Raw genomic sequence first — 16,608 nt, 5'->3', positions numbered from 1 at the left:
TACATCAATTTAATCTATAAGTTAATGCTGTCCTGGTTCTGGTGTTAGATGTTATTACTGTATATGACTGCAAAATTGGATGCACTGTAACAGGATCATTCCAAATAAAATGCAGTCTGTATTCTATTCTATATAGAATCCAGTCTGCCAGTTGTTCACACCATAACCCCTCAGAATCAGCCTTTTATTTTCCTTTTATACCTGTCTGGTTACAGGAAACACTGAAGTAAATGTGGTGGGCATCAAGAACATAATACAACCAGATTATAATTTGAAAGGATAACACTGAAAGCACTGAAGGCTCCAAACTGAATGTTAAAAATGAGTGTACTGTATTCAACACATGGAAGGAGTCACAGCCAGAAGACAAGTCTGGTGTCAATATTATTTCTTCCAGTGAACCATCAGAAAACTTCATCATAATGCTAATCTCCTTATATTTAAGAAGTTATGAACGTTTAAGATTGCAGATAAATAAATAAATGAAAATTAGATTAAAAATAAATATGTAAATAAATGAAAAACAGCTAACTCAGTCCTGAGGACCTTTACTGTATCTCAGAAAATTAAAAAAATTGTGCAAGGGTAAGTTTTTGTATGCTTTCATCGGTTACGCCCAAGTTGCTGTACTAAACAAATATCTGATTCTGTGGGTGTCAGGTGGGAAGCACTTACTAATTTCTTGTAATTTGCTTGACTGTCACAGAAATTCAATCTTACAAATATTTTGGGCACTTTGTCAATAATTGTGAAATGTTTTTTTGGATTACTAAAGTTGAAAATAATTGCAGGAGTTCAACAAGGCTCTATACTAGGACCACTCCTCCTACTTCTGGTTGCTAAGAGATGAACTCCAAGTTTGAAAGAATGAATCCAACAGGAGGTGCCACATGGTGACTGGAGGCCAGCTTCAAGATTTAATCAACCCCCAAACATTCCCAAGTTAAATGTCCAACAGCTGACACAAAGCCTTTTTAGAGTTTGGCAAAAAAACAAACAAACCAACCCCCCCCTCCCCATTTGGACTTGTTTTGCCCTTTTGTAACTACTGTGGCAGCCTGGGATTATTTTATAATGCAGCCTTTATACTTTATTAAGGCTTAAAGTTAGGGGTGTGGCAGCTCTGACTGACAGATGGATCCTAAAAGTGCTGACTTGTGGCCTTGCTGTTTGCAGAACCTCTCCTCCACTAAGTGGAGTCACTGGTTTGTGATGCTGGTGTGTTTTTGTTGGAATTATCTAACAAATAATGCTTTGTTGTTAATACAAACAGCATATCCTAGAGGTCTGTGCTCTTGGTGAGTTAAATTCTGATATATGTGTGCTAGGCTATTTAGCACCAGTTAGCAGGTATTTGTGACTTCTGTGCTTTGCAGCCTTTACTGTTTGCTTGTTGATATCTAAGCATGACAACTTAGCACTCAACCCTCCTGTACAAATATGTTCACTTCTGACTCAACCCCTCCCCAACCTGGCCTAAACCCTAAACACTAACTGTTGGCTTTCAAAAACCAATGTGTGACTTTGTGCTGGTCTCTTACATACAGTCTGTGGTGATCATGCTGATTGTTGTTGTTGTGTTTTCCGTCTTAAGAATTTGCTTGCATGACTTTATTCTGCCTAAAATACTTTGAGTGCTTGCTTAAGAGCCAGCTAGCACTCAAACGTCTCTCTGTGACAGGACTGGCAGCCCCAAAACACTGGAATCAGTTTTTAATGAAGAATAAAATCTATAAACCCACTCACAGCAGTAGCTATTACGGGCTATCAGCCATACTTCACTAAGCTTGTAGCAGTGAGCATTTGATTTCTAGGAGGAAACGTTACTCTGTTATTGGAGGATAAAGCAATGGGGTCAAAAGCAAGAAATCAATCAAGCAAGTGGACAATAAAATCTTTAATAGCAGTTGTTTCCAGGGTCAGGAATAACTTGGTTTACAGGCACATGGTTTGCACATAAACAGTGTATATATAGCAGCACTCTGCTTTCTTCTCTTTCATTGCTAATCTAGTTCACAACTGATGTTAGGACTAGAGTGTGGCCAGCCATGCTTGAATAGGCTAGAAACATTTAGCATTAGGCTGATCTGTCAAAGGTGTATGAAGTGCTTCATGTATAGCAGACCTCAGTGACCCCAGGGACAGATGATATAATGCACACACACACACAAAAAAACCAACGCAAAACCACTGGGTGCTGCATCACTGTATGTGATTAAATTTCCACATTGTGATATCTGTATGACGTATCCAAATCTTAATCCCCTTTAATCTTAATCTGTGGATAGAGTCAGGTTGATGTAGCTCAGATTATCCAACAGTGCTTTGTGAGTCTGTAAATCCACTCATGCCAGGTTATCTTTTGTGTCACAGATGCTGTTTTTATCACATTGCACATTAAAATTCCACATTTGGGCACATTATTCATTAGTCAAATATAGAGGGGCACAAAACTTGATTTACACAAGAGTAAAACAAGTCTTTTGTTTTTCGTAGATGAGTCTGTATAACTGCTGGTGTAAGTGCATTTTCCAACCACAGGACGGTGCTGTTAGGCCACTACACTAGCGTCTTTCTTTTTTCTCCTTCTGATGGAATTTTCTAGCCACAAAGATGCAGTGTCCATCAGTTTTATAAAAAGTTTGAAATTTTGATACATCAGACCACATGGCAGTTTTCTGCCTCAGCCTGTGTTAAATGATTTGTGCACAGAGAAGAAAGGAGCAAGTCTGGATCTTGTTTATATCTGGCTTTGCACTTATGCAGGTGATCTTCCTTCCTTCTTTACCCGCCGTGTAGCTCATAGCACTTCATTTCAACAGTTATAGCCTAACGAGTGGTGGTTTCAAAATCTGGGAGCTTGGCGTGTGCCTGACCAGGTGCCACCAGGCCAAGGTTTTTTCACCAAATGCTCGCCCTCAGGCTCCCGTGCAATATCTGGCTCCAAGAGGAGCTTGAATCCACACAGTTCAGTCACTGTGTGAAGCTGGAATCAGTCTGGCATAAAGTGGTAGCAACATGGTTGCCAGAATCAAAGGGATGCACAAACATTCGTTGTGACCTTTTTTATAGCTGAAATTTGGAATGAATTCTGATGGTACTGAAAGGTATTTCTTGCACCAAAGAAATACATGCAGCTACATGTCTGTGCAGCTGTAGGCTGGTAGCTGCACAGACGAAGGAGGACTACTTCATAATATATATTAAAATGTTTGCTTGCACACAGGCACACTTATCCTTCCCCCTTTAGGTTCTTCTCTTGAGAGTCAGACAGAAATACTGCATCTCCTCCCCCCAGGGGAATCTGCCTGAGGCATTTAGCATTTAGGTTGTTGGACACAGTATATCTGATGTCAAGCACAGAGCAGGCAGTTCGACACTGTGTTCCTGTAACATATGCTCCACGTTATGATTGATGTTACTATGTCTTGTGATGAAGAAAGGGTCCTTATACAGTCAGGCCTACAGACTGACTGTGGACATTACAGGGATATATGTGCATATGTGTTTGAGAATGTAGGACATGATGTGTCCTGTCAGGTGTTGATAGCTGGGGAATATTTCTGGAAACATAGCGAGGCTGCTCTGACAATATGTGCATATGTGCAGCGTTACATAATGTGGGCTGCTGGTCACATTTTCTTCAGTACAGTTGACTTAGACTCTCTGAGTTTCACATCAGCAGAGGTTATAATCTTAACCCTGCCTTAAACTCATCACAGAGGACGCCTTAGAGCTCAGAGGGTTAAACAGGAAAGACCATTTCAAAGAAGAAAGGAGACCTTATGGAAAGTGAATGGAGGGTCTTTGGCTCCCTCTTGTGCTCACTATGGGTACTTTTACAAATAAAAGAAATGGATACAACTGTGGACAGATTTTGTATGAACATGCTTTTTAAAAAAAAATAAAGTAAAAGAAAAATGATTGCAGGAGTAAAAAAAAGTGTTTTGAGGTGTCTAGAAACATGTATTTATCAGCCTGGTGCTACTTTCTGAATGTCAAAATATCTCTTTTATACCTCTGAAGTGACTGTACAGTACTATATACTGCAAATTACACAGTGTATAATGTACTTTTTCTATATGTCTGAAGTATCATAAACATGTACAAACTCGAGACCTCTTGAAAACAAGGTTCTGTGTGAAAGCTGAGGACAGACTAATCTGGGGAATGTGTGGGTGTGATGCTAAAAAGAGTCCGAATTTACCCCCTGGAGCTGGATTAGGACAGCCAAACAGACAGCTGACAGTACTGGCCCATCTTTGAAGCTTCTTACTTGAACAAGTTGAATGACTGGGAGTAGGTGTTGAATTTCCCTCTCTTCAGCAATTTATAACCTTACGTAATCCCTGCTTTTGGTGTATTTATGTCAACATGCAAGATATATATGATTATGTAGTCCAAATGGCATATAGGATGGTAATTTATACTGTAGCACCTATATTGTTTACATAAGTCAACTGGATTATTACATTAAATTAAATGGGTTTCTGAGTTGCCTGAAAAGCCTGAAAGCATGGATTTACCTCTTACTCTGTCATACACTGATCATCTGCAATATTAACACCAGAACAGGAAAACCATATAAGATTAGTGTGTAATACTCTTCATTCTGTTACAGTCCATTGTTCTTGATTTCTGACATTCAGTTACCCAATAAACCATTGCTACAGTGGAAGCGGTCTCAGACACTTCACCTCACCAAAATGCAAAAACGGCTGAAGCTCCCAAACTGCCCCCAACTCTCCAAACTCCCTCAGGTCTAAATTTAATCGAGCATTTCAAGGATGTGCCAGAAAAAGCTTGATCTACACAAAGATCTTGATCTACCCCACTTACGTGTGTTGTCAGTGAATTTCAAAAATACAGGAAGTTGTGGACTTACTGGAAAGCACCACTACATTGCTGAAGTGTAACTGGCACATTAGCTGCTCTTTCTTTCTTTCTTTCTTCTTCTTTTTTTCTTGCTAACATTTGTTGCAACCTGTAGAACCTTTGTCCAAACAGCTGTCTTTTGGATTGAGGACATCAATATGTGTAAAGTTATAATGTAACTTTTTAAAATATTGTCTGAAAACTGGTTGTTGGTCTCTGCCCTTCCGTTGCTAACATCTGTTAAAAGGAAAAACTCCAGAACTCAAAAATTGTCTGTTTATAGACTTTATTCTTCATCAAAAACTGATTCTAGGGTTTTGGGTCATACTGGCTGCCAGTCCTGTCACAAAGAGACGTTTGAGCACTATTTGGCTTTCAAGTTAGTGCTCAAAGTATTTTAATCTGAATACAGTTAATCAAACAGTGTCGATTGACATAGCGGGTGGAAAACACAACAGTCATGGTCAAACATTTTTGCGGATTGTCTGACTGATGATGTGCTTTGCTGTGTGGCACAAACCATCCAACAAGTTTGTCCTTCAGACTTGGTGAGTGAGATTCTAGTATTTTATTAGTTTTAACCATCTTATATGTGTATCCTAACCAAGCTAGCTAGCATTAGCTGACAACTTGGCCCTCCACTATTTCATCCATATAAGGGAACTTCTAGCATCAAAATGCTAACATTGAAGATAGCTAAGCATAAACAATCCCTGGACAAACCAGTCCTTAGGACATATTTACTTTATTAATATATATGTTTTTGAAAAAGTTGAAAGTGAAAAATTGGAGAGAAAATAAAGAAAGACATGCTGTAGCAATACAATAATGTGTATCTCTGTACAGCCATTTTAGTTAGCACTGATGTCAGAAGCAGTGTCATCACTTTATCCTTTTGACGATCACAAACATGTTCAGTTTGCTACTTATTTAAATTCTAAATTTACTTATTTAGAAGTTATTGTGCGTATTTACTGTTTTGGTGTACATGCTAACTTCTAACCTCTACAAGGCAAAACTACTATTGGGTCAAAGGTTGCTGCATCCTCAGTATGATGAATCAAGAGACCAGAAATCACAAGTTGGTTTTTATACCAAGTATTTCATACTTTTTATTTCCATTTATAAGTATTCATTTCAAGTCGACAATTTACATCACAGCCCATTGGCTCTCTGGAATTGTCAGTATAATGTATATCAGCCATAGGGACGAGGGGAATAGCGGGTAAGACTGCGGGACCCAGAAAAGCCTAAAACATGAGGAGGAGGACAGGGGGGAGGAAACTGTGGTTTCTGCCACCAGATCCCAAACTCGGCCCAAATCAACACAGTGTTTGCCTCTCTGTGATGATCATCATCATCATCTTCATCATTCAAGTTGTTGTCATCAGTCCAGTGCTGTTGTGCAGAAGGAAAATGCTGGGAACTTGGAGGACTCAGTGCAGTGGACCTGCAATAGCGAGAGACATTTGAGATGGATGAAGGCAAAGATCCTTTGGGCACCATGAGACCCGACAAATAATCTGATATCTACCCTCTGATCTCATTTTCAAACAGATACAGACACAAAGTGTCACATGTTGCAATCTTCCAAAATCATACCACTTGCTTCTTCCCATTTGTATTATACAGTAGGCCAGCTGAATACCTTTGGCCACAGTTGTTCTCCAGGCTGCAGTCCCACATGGCTCAGATCCAATGAAATCCAGATCATCTCTGTATGTGGTCTGGCTGATCCAATTGCATTCTCATCCTTTGTTTTGCATACATTTACGCCTGCATTAAAGTACCTGTTTCCTTACTAAGAACTGATATCTACAGCAGACCGATCACTCAATCGGGCTGTGTATTAATTCTGGTGAGTGGATTGTCATTTTAAGTGTCTTCTTATTAAAATTGCTTTTCAGCTGACAAGGAGGGATATATTTTAAAACTCAGCATCTCAATAATGAGATTTGGGATCTTTATTTAGTCCTATATATGTATTTGATTCACCAGTCTATCAGATATATGTCATTTCTGTTCCTCCTAAAAATTATTAATAATAACTTTTGATATGTCAAAGTAAGGCTAAGCTGAGCATTATCGTCATTCTGTCCTATTCAAGGCTCACAGCGTTGGAACAGTAAACCCGCAGGACTCTAAAAGTGAACCAGCTAAAGGGAATTCTGCCATAGTTCATTTTTTAAAAATATATTTTGAGAATACACACTTATATCCTCTATTCCTGTTGAAACCATTTGCAGACAATTCACAAAGGTTTCTATAAATAACCCCCGACCGAAGCTGTTATAGCATTAATCATCCAGTTATGCAACATGCTTACATTTGAGGCTGGAGGGTGACTCCTCATGACGTCCCTTCAGCTGCACTCTTCACACAAGCAGCGAAGGCCTCCATCAGATCTTTGCAGCCCTCGGCTCCCTTCTCTGCCACACTGGAGGAAAGATTAACGACAGTTAGAACTCGATCAAGTAAACCCACGGACCGGAGTTAAGCATCACGGCGCCGGTTTTATCAGCATCAGCTGAATCAACTGGATCCCAATCCAAGGACTTCTGTTGCCAAAACACATGCATGTTTGGTGTGCTAACATTGGTAGAAGCAAAAACAGGAGCAACAGCTCTCAACAAGAGAGAAAAGATGAAGAATGGGAAGAAGGGATGAATGTGACAGAGCGAGAGAGGAAGAGAGATTTCAAGCTTGGGAATAATTTCAGGCTCCCCATTCAGGAGCGAACACAGCAGCCGACACTGCCACAGTGCATTAGGGTGATGGAGCAAGAGGGAGGGACGGAGGGAGGGAGCGGGAACAGCCATGTGCGTGGACCCATCTGTTTGATCGGACATGAGAGAGGGAGGGAGGGAGGGAGGGAGGTTGCGTGATAATGGGGAGATACAAGACACAGAGGTAACAGGGGGAGGCCACAGGAGGAGAGGGTTCATGTTACATGAATGTAAACCAATTGACTGGCTCCTCCTACGCCTTCACGATGCCTCATTATCTCTGTGCTCCACTTTTCCTGCAACCCACCGAAGAGCAGGGGCCTCAGTCCCTCCATCCCGACTCCAATTCTATTGACAACGGTTCCTACTCGCTGCCAAAATAAAGGCTTTGCTTTCATCCAGCATGTAGATTTACTCACTTATACGGTATAACTTTTATAAGTATTGGTTTTTAATCTGTCTGCTGCTTTTACCTTTCCTTTATGATCAGAAGATTGGTTTTCCTTTTATTCATTTGGCTGCCATTTTGGTGATGTCAGCAGACAGTTAACCCCTTGAGTGGGTAACTCTAACCCTAACTCCACCCTAACCCTAATTTGGAGAATGGGAAAACAAATTTTCTGGGAAAAGCACACACACACACACACACACACACACACACACACACACACACACACACACACATGTCAGGTATTGCTATCCTAGTGGGGACATCTCATTGACATAATGCTTTCCCTAGCCGCTTACCCTAACCCTAAACCTAACCATAACCCAATTGTAACCCTGACACTAAAACCACATTTTGAGTGTTAAAAATGCCTCCAAACCCGTGGGGACCAATAGGGCTGGAGGTCCCCACAAGGATAGTACATTTCAGATTTGGTCCCCACCAAGAAAAGAAAAAGCGGCACACACACACACACACACACACACACACACGCACGCACGCACGCACGCACGCACACACACACACACACACACACACACACACACAGCGCCAGGACATTGTTAGCTTACTTTAAACTGTAAGCTAGCTGTTCTTTGGTATGGTAAAAGTAAATTTTTCCTGATTTTATTTATATATTTATTTATGTACTGTAATATTATTGTTATTGTGAATTTTTTTTCTTCAAATAGGTGAAAACCTGACATTGGGATATTTGGTCACATGTGGAGTATTCATGCTAAATTAAGCTAACCAGCTCCAGAGTAACTAAAATAATGTACCGAAAATATGATGAAAAGAGGTCAGTTTCATTTTCAGCCTTCAACATGCAACAGAGTGGAATATAGTCTATTCTGTAAGTCTGAAAAGTGTGTCAGATCCATTTTAATACACCAGCTGAGCTACACAGAGCATACTGCTTTATCGTTTCATATTGTGCCCTGGCGCCTTCAGAGTGATGTAACGTACAGCTGGCTGCTGCAGATTATCACTCAGCACTTTACTTTGCCAGGAGAGATGGAGAGAACGGTGTGTGTCTGCTGCTTGCCGAGGGTGTGCAAGGAAATGGGAGTGGGGCATTGAGTGGTTATGTTGCACGCACTGCAATAATGACCCAACATCAGAGCTGTGCAGAATCTAACCCTGAGGCTGTGTTGCCAGATAATCCTGCCACAGTGCCATCAACATGCATGTACATGTCTCTGAATAAACCCACAAGAAGAAGAAGAACAGGAACATTATTGTACTTGTCAAAATAAAATGATGGTTTTGTTTCATCTCCTTTATGTTTCAAAAGAAATAATTAACCGTTATTATGTGGCTGTGCTGCAGATGAGTTCTCATTTGATTTAGCATTGTTAAATAAATAAAGTCCTATTATCTGCAAGTGAACAAATATCAAGAAAATATAGGGATTACATAAAGCATAAGAGCAGGGTGCTCACATGCATGGGCAGACGAGGGTAACGAGCTGATGACATCATCGCAACTAGCGCCATCACGCAATCTTCTGAGAGAGGGAGAGAGAGAGAGCGTGATTCTGAATGAGTGTGGTACAAACAACCAGGTACAAAACCAATTGGTTGTTTCAATGAATACATGACCACAGACTGAATGAAAGCAGCTGTACACCACTGAGCACTAGTATCCTGATCCAAGCATGTCCAGGTCCGATTGCCACTCTGCACGGGGTGGAGGAGGGACGTTGTCTCCTTGTCTTGGACACAATCAGGAAGTGAAATCTGAATTATTTAGGCTGGGCTTGCTATAGTCAGTCCACTGGGACCAACATGTATAATAGATCAGCGAGCAGGTGCAGAAGGGTAAAATGATGATGCAGACGCCAGGATTTAGTCAGGAGATCATGTGATCAGAGGTGAGCATGCTGTGTCACTGTCCTGTGAGGTAGTGATGAGAATCATAAAACACAGAGTTTATTAGGACGGTGATTCTCCAACATTTCTGCTTGAGACTTTTTAAAACAACACTATGTCAACAAGTTAAGACCCGAAGAATGAAAGTATGGATGTGCCACTTTGTCTCTTTCATGTATTAGCTTATCTAAGCATCTGAGTCTTTCAAAAATCTGCTTTTGTAAAATGCACTTTAAGTTCAATATTGGGTGTGCTGCAAGTAATGTGAAGTGATAAAATGTAAATATGACTTTATGTTCACTGCCCTTTTGTGTGAAAAACAAACCAAAACAATGAATAAACCGATTACACAGGCGTCAGCGCTGTTGTCCGTTCAGCATGGTGAGCTGGAGGGGAAGAGGCTGTAGCAGTGCTACACTCAGATTACTGACGTCTGCCGAGTCACCAAATTCCAGCCGGAAATTAAATGCATGTGTGTCCCTACAGCTGCAGGCGATCGGGCCCAAAGAGGCCGACTGTGGAAGTGAGTGTGAGAGTATTTATTGAAGGCAGAGGAAGAATAAGGCCAGCGTGTCCACGGCTCCTATGGCCAACATTCAGCATGTTCACTGTAGGAGTTTGCATAGATCGCCACGGCGTGCAAACAGGTGTCTAAACCAGCCTTTACCTCATTTTTGAGGAGACTTTAAGACTGTGGCTACTCTTCACTGGGCTATTTATGACCATTTGGTACTTTAACTTTGCAATTTCATTAAAGTAATACTACGTTTTGTTGCATTTATGCAATTATTGAAGTTTAAGAAGAGCTTGCGCTTTAAAAAAAATACATTGTTATTATACCAACAAAACAGAACAACCTGAAGTAGAGGAGGTAAATATGTGTTGGTATGTCTATGCTTATGTTAAAAGCTAAAGTGATACTTTCAGTCCTACCTGTATTTTTGCAAATGAATCATAATAAATAAAACACGTAGCAGCCCAGGTACATACAGGTATAGGTTACACGTTTTTCCAACTACACAATTTAATGGAAGAATTTTCAGCAGCAATAAATAGAAGTCACATTGATAAACATGGCACATTGCCTTCTTTTATAAATGCATTTATTTATATAAATGAATTTAAATAAATGAAGGGAGCCACTGGAGGTTGGTTTGAGACCTCTGGTTGAAACAGATAACAGAACATATGATTCATTTATCCGTAAGAGCAATTTTTGAAAAATGTATGGAATAAAAATATATTAATAATTTATAATGTTTGTAACACTTGAATAATGCTAGTTAGTCATATCTTGAATAATAAGTTCAGTTCATCATAAATGTCAAGGAAAATACAGTTGATATACTGTTCATGCATTACATTTTAGCATTTAGCCTGCTCACTTCACCTCTGTGTGACTTTGCCACTGTGACCTTGACAGGGTCATGGCCATATTAAAAGGCTAAAAGCCATAGAAATGAATTCTCTCACATGAAAAACTTGAATGTGTGAACAGAATTTGCAAAATCAGTTTAGTCCAAATCAGAACAAGTTCAACGAGATTCCTGTCATAAGAACCTGAGACCCAAAGCCATCATGGCTGCCCTATAAGTTACCAGCTGGGTGTGAAAGGGAAGCATTTGCTTATTTGGCTGCCCTGCTTAAAAAGGAGCAGGTGTCAGGTGGAGCAGTAATGTGACCTATGACTAGTAACATGCAATGATACCCAGCATATACAGTCACACTCGTAACATTTCTATCCATGACTTTGACAAGCCGCTGTCTATAAATACGCAGGTATTTCTGATATATTGCTTACATAGGGCAGAGCCCTGTTGGCTCCATCATATAAGTGAGCATGTATACTGATGCAACAGTCCTATAGAGAGTTGACTTGTATAAATCGTACCTTAAACCTAAGAAGTTAATTTGAATGTCAGTATCAGCAAAATAAATCTACCTTTAGTTACATGTAACGTCTTAATTTAGGAGCAAAGCTGAATGAGTGGGGATTCCCAACAACTAAGAGGTTAGACTTTCAATTTAATATAAAAAAGTCTGTTTACAGATCTTAGGGAATTAGAACGATGGGACCATGCCGAGAATGCTAGCATTAGCTGCTACCAGCATGACACACCCCTGTAGTTTTAATTTAACATTTAGCTGCTAATTGCTAAGCAGGTAAGTGCTGTGTGTTTACCAGCTAGTACCTAATTGTCCCATTCGTGATGAATGGATCATTTACAAGGACCATGTGGCCAAAAACAGCACTGTAAGAAGGCAAACAACAAACCAGGTCTGTGAAGCTAGCTTAAACTAACAGCTAAAATTCCTGAGAAAACTCTGTAAAGCTGCTGATTCTGATGACATTTCTGAGTAAGTTCAACACACACACACTGATTTCACAGTGGTTGCCGTTCTGCACTCACTGTTGATTAATTTGTTTGCATAATTATTTTTCTGTTAAATGTATCCCTAGTTTAAAAAGTGATGCCACAGAGATTACAGGTTATGGGACAAATATCAGTGCAGGACAACTGTCTCCCTCAGATTAGAGGACAAATAGTGCTGGTGCTGCCTGATTTTTAACCTCTCAAAATTAGGTTCAGGTCAGCTTCATGCAATGACCTGCATACAGTATAATCTTGTAAAACCACGATATGCCGCGTGAGCAACAGAACGTCTTATCACCTTGAAACATTTTGCGTTGTACTTTCAAATACTCTTGGGAGTGCCAGCTTTGGCCAGAGTGCCCAGTGTATGCTTTAACATAAGAGGAACTGAAGTTATCAATCAGTTATCAGTTGTATATTATCATTTGAATATAAGTTAAACCTCAACATTCACCTAGAAATATCAGAGGCATCTTAAAGGTCATCAACACACTGGAGCATGATTAGCCAATGAGCCATGCCATGCCTTCCTTCCCCACTCAACCTGCTCGCTTATCTAATAGCTTCACACATTCATATCCACCTTATCAAGACTAAACAGGCTGGCTGAAGAAAACTGGGCAGCTTTTGCTATCAATAAAATGTGTTTACTTTGTCAGCGCATAATTATTAACGCCAGAAAAGGTCAAATTCCAACTACAACTAAAGAAATCACTAGGAAAACTGTTCCCTGCAGTTCATTGAACTAGACTGTAAAGAACTCAGACCTCTAAATGTCTGTAGTAGTGTTATCTCATTGCTATCCTCCATTCTCACAAAGCAGCATCTGTTGTGTCCGTTGACATAGCAAGAGGCTAAAGGAGACACTGGATATGAACAGAACGAGCTAACGCAAGGAATTCTGGGCAAAGGGAGGCAAGTGACGTAAGCAGATTCCCAGCCTCCATCCATCCGTATGGGCAAGCATCGAGCATCACCACCGCTGTCACGCATCATTAATCCCTTAATCGCTCTGCCCTACATGGGGTACCCTAAGTTTTCATAACCCTCAAACTTGCGCTCAGCTAGGCTGTCAAATTCATTTACATCTCAACACGCAAGATGTGGAGACTTTTAGCGCAAACGCCAATGACCGCTGAAGCGACTCCATTTTGGGATGGCGCATTTTAGGATGCCGCAGTCCACGAACAGCCGCTGCCACACATGCAAGTCTCCCCCTTAATTTGGGTGCCATGGTATTTTTCTTTCCAGCTTGATAGCTCATTAAGTAACGGCCAAGAACATCACGAATGATCCGGATAATTCGGTTTTGAATTCTCAGCGTGTAAATGTTTAAAGGCAACTCTGAGAGTCAGAGGTGAACTTGTGTAGACATCAAAGGTGTACCCAAGAACTGCAAGAGGTTCCTATTATGTTTTCGGCATCCGGGATAAGAACCTTTCTTCAACTCTAAAGGATATGCAAATATGCAAATGAAAAACATATAAACTGTTTTTCTCTTATTCACTCCAACATGCACGGAGTCACCTACCACTTGTCCAGGTCAGCCTTGATGTTTGCACAAGCAGCAGGGACGGGGGCCTCAGCAGGGGCGGCGGCGGTTTCAGAGTCCGACATGTCTGTGGTGGTGCTGCTACGTGGTGTTGAGGGTGCGTGTCCTGTCCAGTTCTTGTCCTCTGAACGCCTATGGATCCCAGCGCCACCAACGGAGACAGACAGAGAGAGAAAGTAGAGACGTGAGCGAGCTGGTGAAAGGGGAGGGGAGCACAGCGGGAGGTGGGAGGAGATAAAACATGTGAGAGGGGAAGCACACGTGTGTACAGTCAAGAATTGAGGGAGGGGGCGGAAGAGGTGAAAGGGCAGTGACCCAGAAGACGAAGATTTTTTCAACAAGGACAGAAAAGGCATAGTTGAATTTGTATTTATGGGTTTCATCACACAGGTTTGATGCCTCTAGTACTACTTAACAAGTGGTCCAACACAAGTGTTAGTTCAGGCATTCAGAAAATAGATAAAAACTCCATGATGTACTGAAGCGATCAATGCCAACTGAATTCTGCTCACTACTTTTGTGTGAAAAATCAGAAATCAGAGTTGCTTGAAGTCAGTTTTTTAAAGTTGTTGTTATTTTGTGGACTGAACGTGTGTGTGTGTGTGTGAGTGTGTATGTATGTGTGTGAGTGTGTAAATGAGTAAGGCAACTGCAACATGATAACCACGACAGCTCGTCTTCCAGCGAGAGCTGTCTGTCAGAAAGCTGCCATCTAATGGTAATTCTGTGCAACTGCAAGTCTTCATCACAGCTCATGGCTGCCATTCCTGAAAGGTCAAGTAATGTAATGAGGCAACACGTAGTTAAAGGGCACCATCTTTTACAATCACTTGGCAAAATTAAATACCTTTATTTATTGTATTTAGTCAAAATCAGTGAGGCCGAGTGTCCTTGTGGGATAATGGGAGCAAACTCCAAAGTTTTCCCAAGGTCACATGGGAACTCAGTGGAATGTCAGAGTTAGGACGAAGGCTGCTAATTGTAATTTTTACTATTAATTAATCTTCTGATTGAGTTTTTTGATTAGCTGTTGGTTAGATTCTAACAAAAACATTAAAAATCATCACAGCTCACAATCATTAGTTCTTAGTCTCACAGAAAATACCAAGACAACACTGACTGTAGAGCATCCCCAGCCTCTGTTTTTGTTTTGTTTGTTTTTTGGATAAAGATTCATTTTACTTAAAAAAAAAAAAAATCCAGAACAGACAAAGGTGAGACTCCCAGGAATGTTGGAATAAATAGGAATTTTCTTTCACCATCATCATTAAAAAGAGAATAATAATAATAGCAACAACTGTAATTATCTTATTAATATTAATTTGATTTGAGTAAAGCACAGGAAGTTGAAGTCATTGTCCAGAGTTTTACCAGGTTTCTGCCAGCGCCTCATAAAAAACGGATCATTTAACAGGAACTCTGTACTTCAGACACCCTGAAGATTGCACTCGTTTATCCACAACTGCTGCTTGAATTAGGATCATAATTCTTCTGTGCACACAAAAGAACACACAGGTTTCTACTTCTAACTTCTGTGCTTGGTTTATGATGATCCCACTACGCTTGTAAAGATTTATACATTTGTCACAATCCCATTTAAGGAAGAGGGAAGTGAATGCATGTGTGCGAGCTTCATTAACTTGGGCCGTTTTCGCAGCCACTGCTCCACAGTTTCACGATTAAAAAGAACAACACATACTTTTCTTTCCTTTTTTTTCTTTCTTTTCTTTTACAATCTCAGCCACACATCAGCCAGGACTCAGACTGGATTGTTTCAGGATCCTGAGACAATCCAACAGTCCGAACTGCTCATTCATATTCCACAGAGAGAAGTGTCCCTAAATTACATTAGCATATAATGTTAACCAATTCGTTCTTTGCATGTAAAAAACAATCAGGCTCCTCTTTCCGTCACCTTCTCTTCCAAAAATAATGCTCCCTCATGCATAATTTCACTGGCATGAAGTCATGGGGTAAAGCAGGAACAAATTAGGACCAAATTCCACTATTCAAAGAAAAAAAAAGACTCAACACGTGTCATCAGATTACCTGGTGTCCTCTGCAAGCATTATTTTTACAGAAAAGAAGGAAAACTTCTCTTTGGGCAAAACAAATATGTTGATTCCACAAGTCGCTGTGAGCTCATGCGCGTCAGGACAAGTACACCATGTACTTTCAATCACACAAGTGGCTTCCTGTGCAGAAACCACAGCATACCTGCTTAAATGTATTCACCAATGTTGTTAAATCCTACCTATCTGCAGATGGGATGTCTGGATCCTGAGGTGGACAGCTGGGGGGAAAAAAAACAGTGCACCGTAGGTGTGCTGTCAGCAGTCTGAAAGACAAAGAGGGAGTGTTTGGGGGAGGGGGGAGTGGTGAGGAGGAATTTGGAAAGTCAAAAGAGCAACAGTCTAAAAAAGAAGATGCTCCTGTTTGAGACACCGTGGGGGAACTCAAGAGGAGGGGCAGGGGATTTACACAAATGTGTAACATTTAATGCATAGCGTGCTGGCTGGACTGTGGTGCCCAGCAGCAAGGCCACCCTAACAATCCATAAAACAGTGAAATATGACTCCGGAGGTTCTCACATTTGTCTTTTTTTTCTTATTCTGATTCATTTTTAGCTCATCTATGTGCAGCTTCCTCCCTCATACAGGCAAGACCCTCAGGCCGCATGCTGACTTGGCATGATTTAAACACCGCATGCATATTTACTAAACACGCAAGCACACAGTCAGTGTTGCTTTGTGAGACAAAG

The 16,608-nt window shown here is 40.7% G+C and overlaps 1 long non-coding RNA gene across 2 annotated transcripts; it reads right to left on the bottom strand.

Annotated features, from left to right (window-relative positions):
• Positions 1-5,957: 5,957 nt before the first annotated feature.
• Positions 5,958-16,218, bottom strand: LOC100705062 (uncharacterized). Of its 2 annotated transcripts, XR_269126.3 has the most exons (4): positions 16,102-16,218; positions 13,827-13,979; positions 7,202-7,312; positions 5,958-6,325 (listed from the first exon to the last, which is right to left on the bottom strand). It is a non-coding gene; the product is annotated as an uncharacterized LOC100705062 (long non-coding RNA). The 2 variants fall into 2 exon arrangements; XR_001224514.3 differs by lacking the exon at positions 16,102-16,218 and having other exon boundaries at positions 13,827-14,061.
• Positions 16,219-16,608: the final 390 nt, after the last annotated feature.

The sequence above is a fragment of the Oreochromis niloticus genome, linkage group LG4 (assembly GCF_001858045.2).
Source record: "Oreochromis niloticus isolate F11D_XX linkage group LG4, O_niloticus_UMD_NMBU, whole genome shotgun sequence".
Lineage (NCBI taxonomy): Eukaryota > Metazoa > Chordata > Actinopteri > Cichliformes > Cichlidae > Oreochromis > Oreochromis niloticus.
Note: the sequence above shows the minus strand (reverse complement) of the source record. Positions and strands in the feature narration are given on the sequence as shown.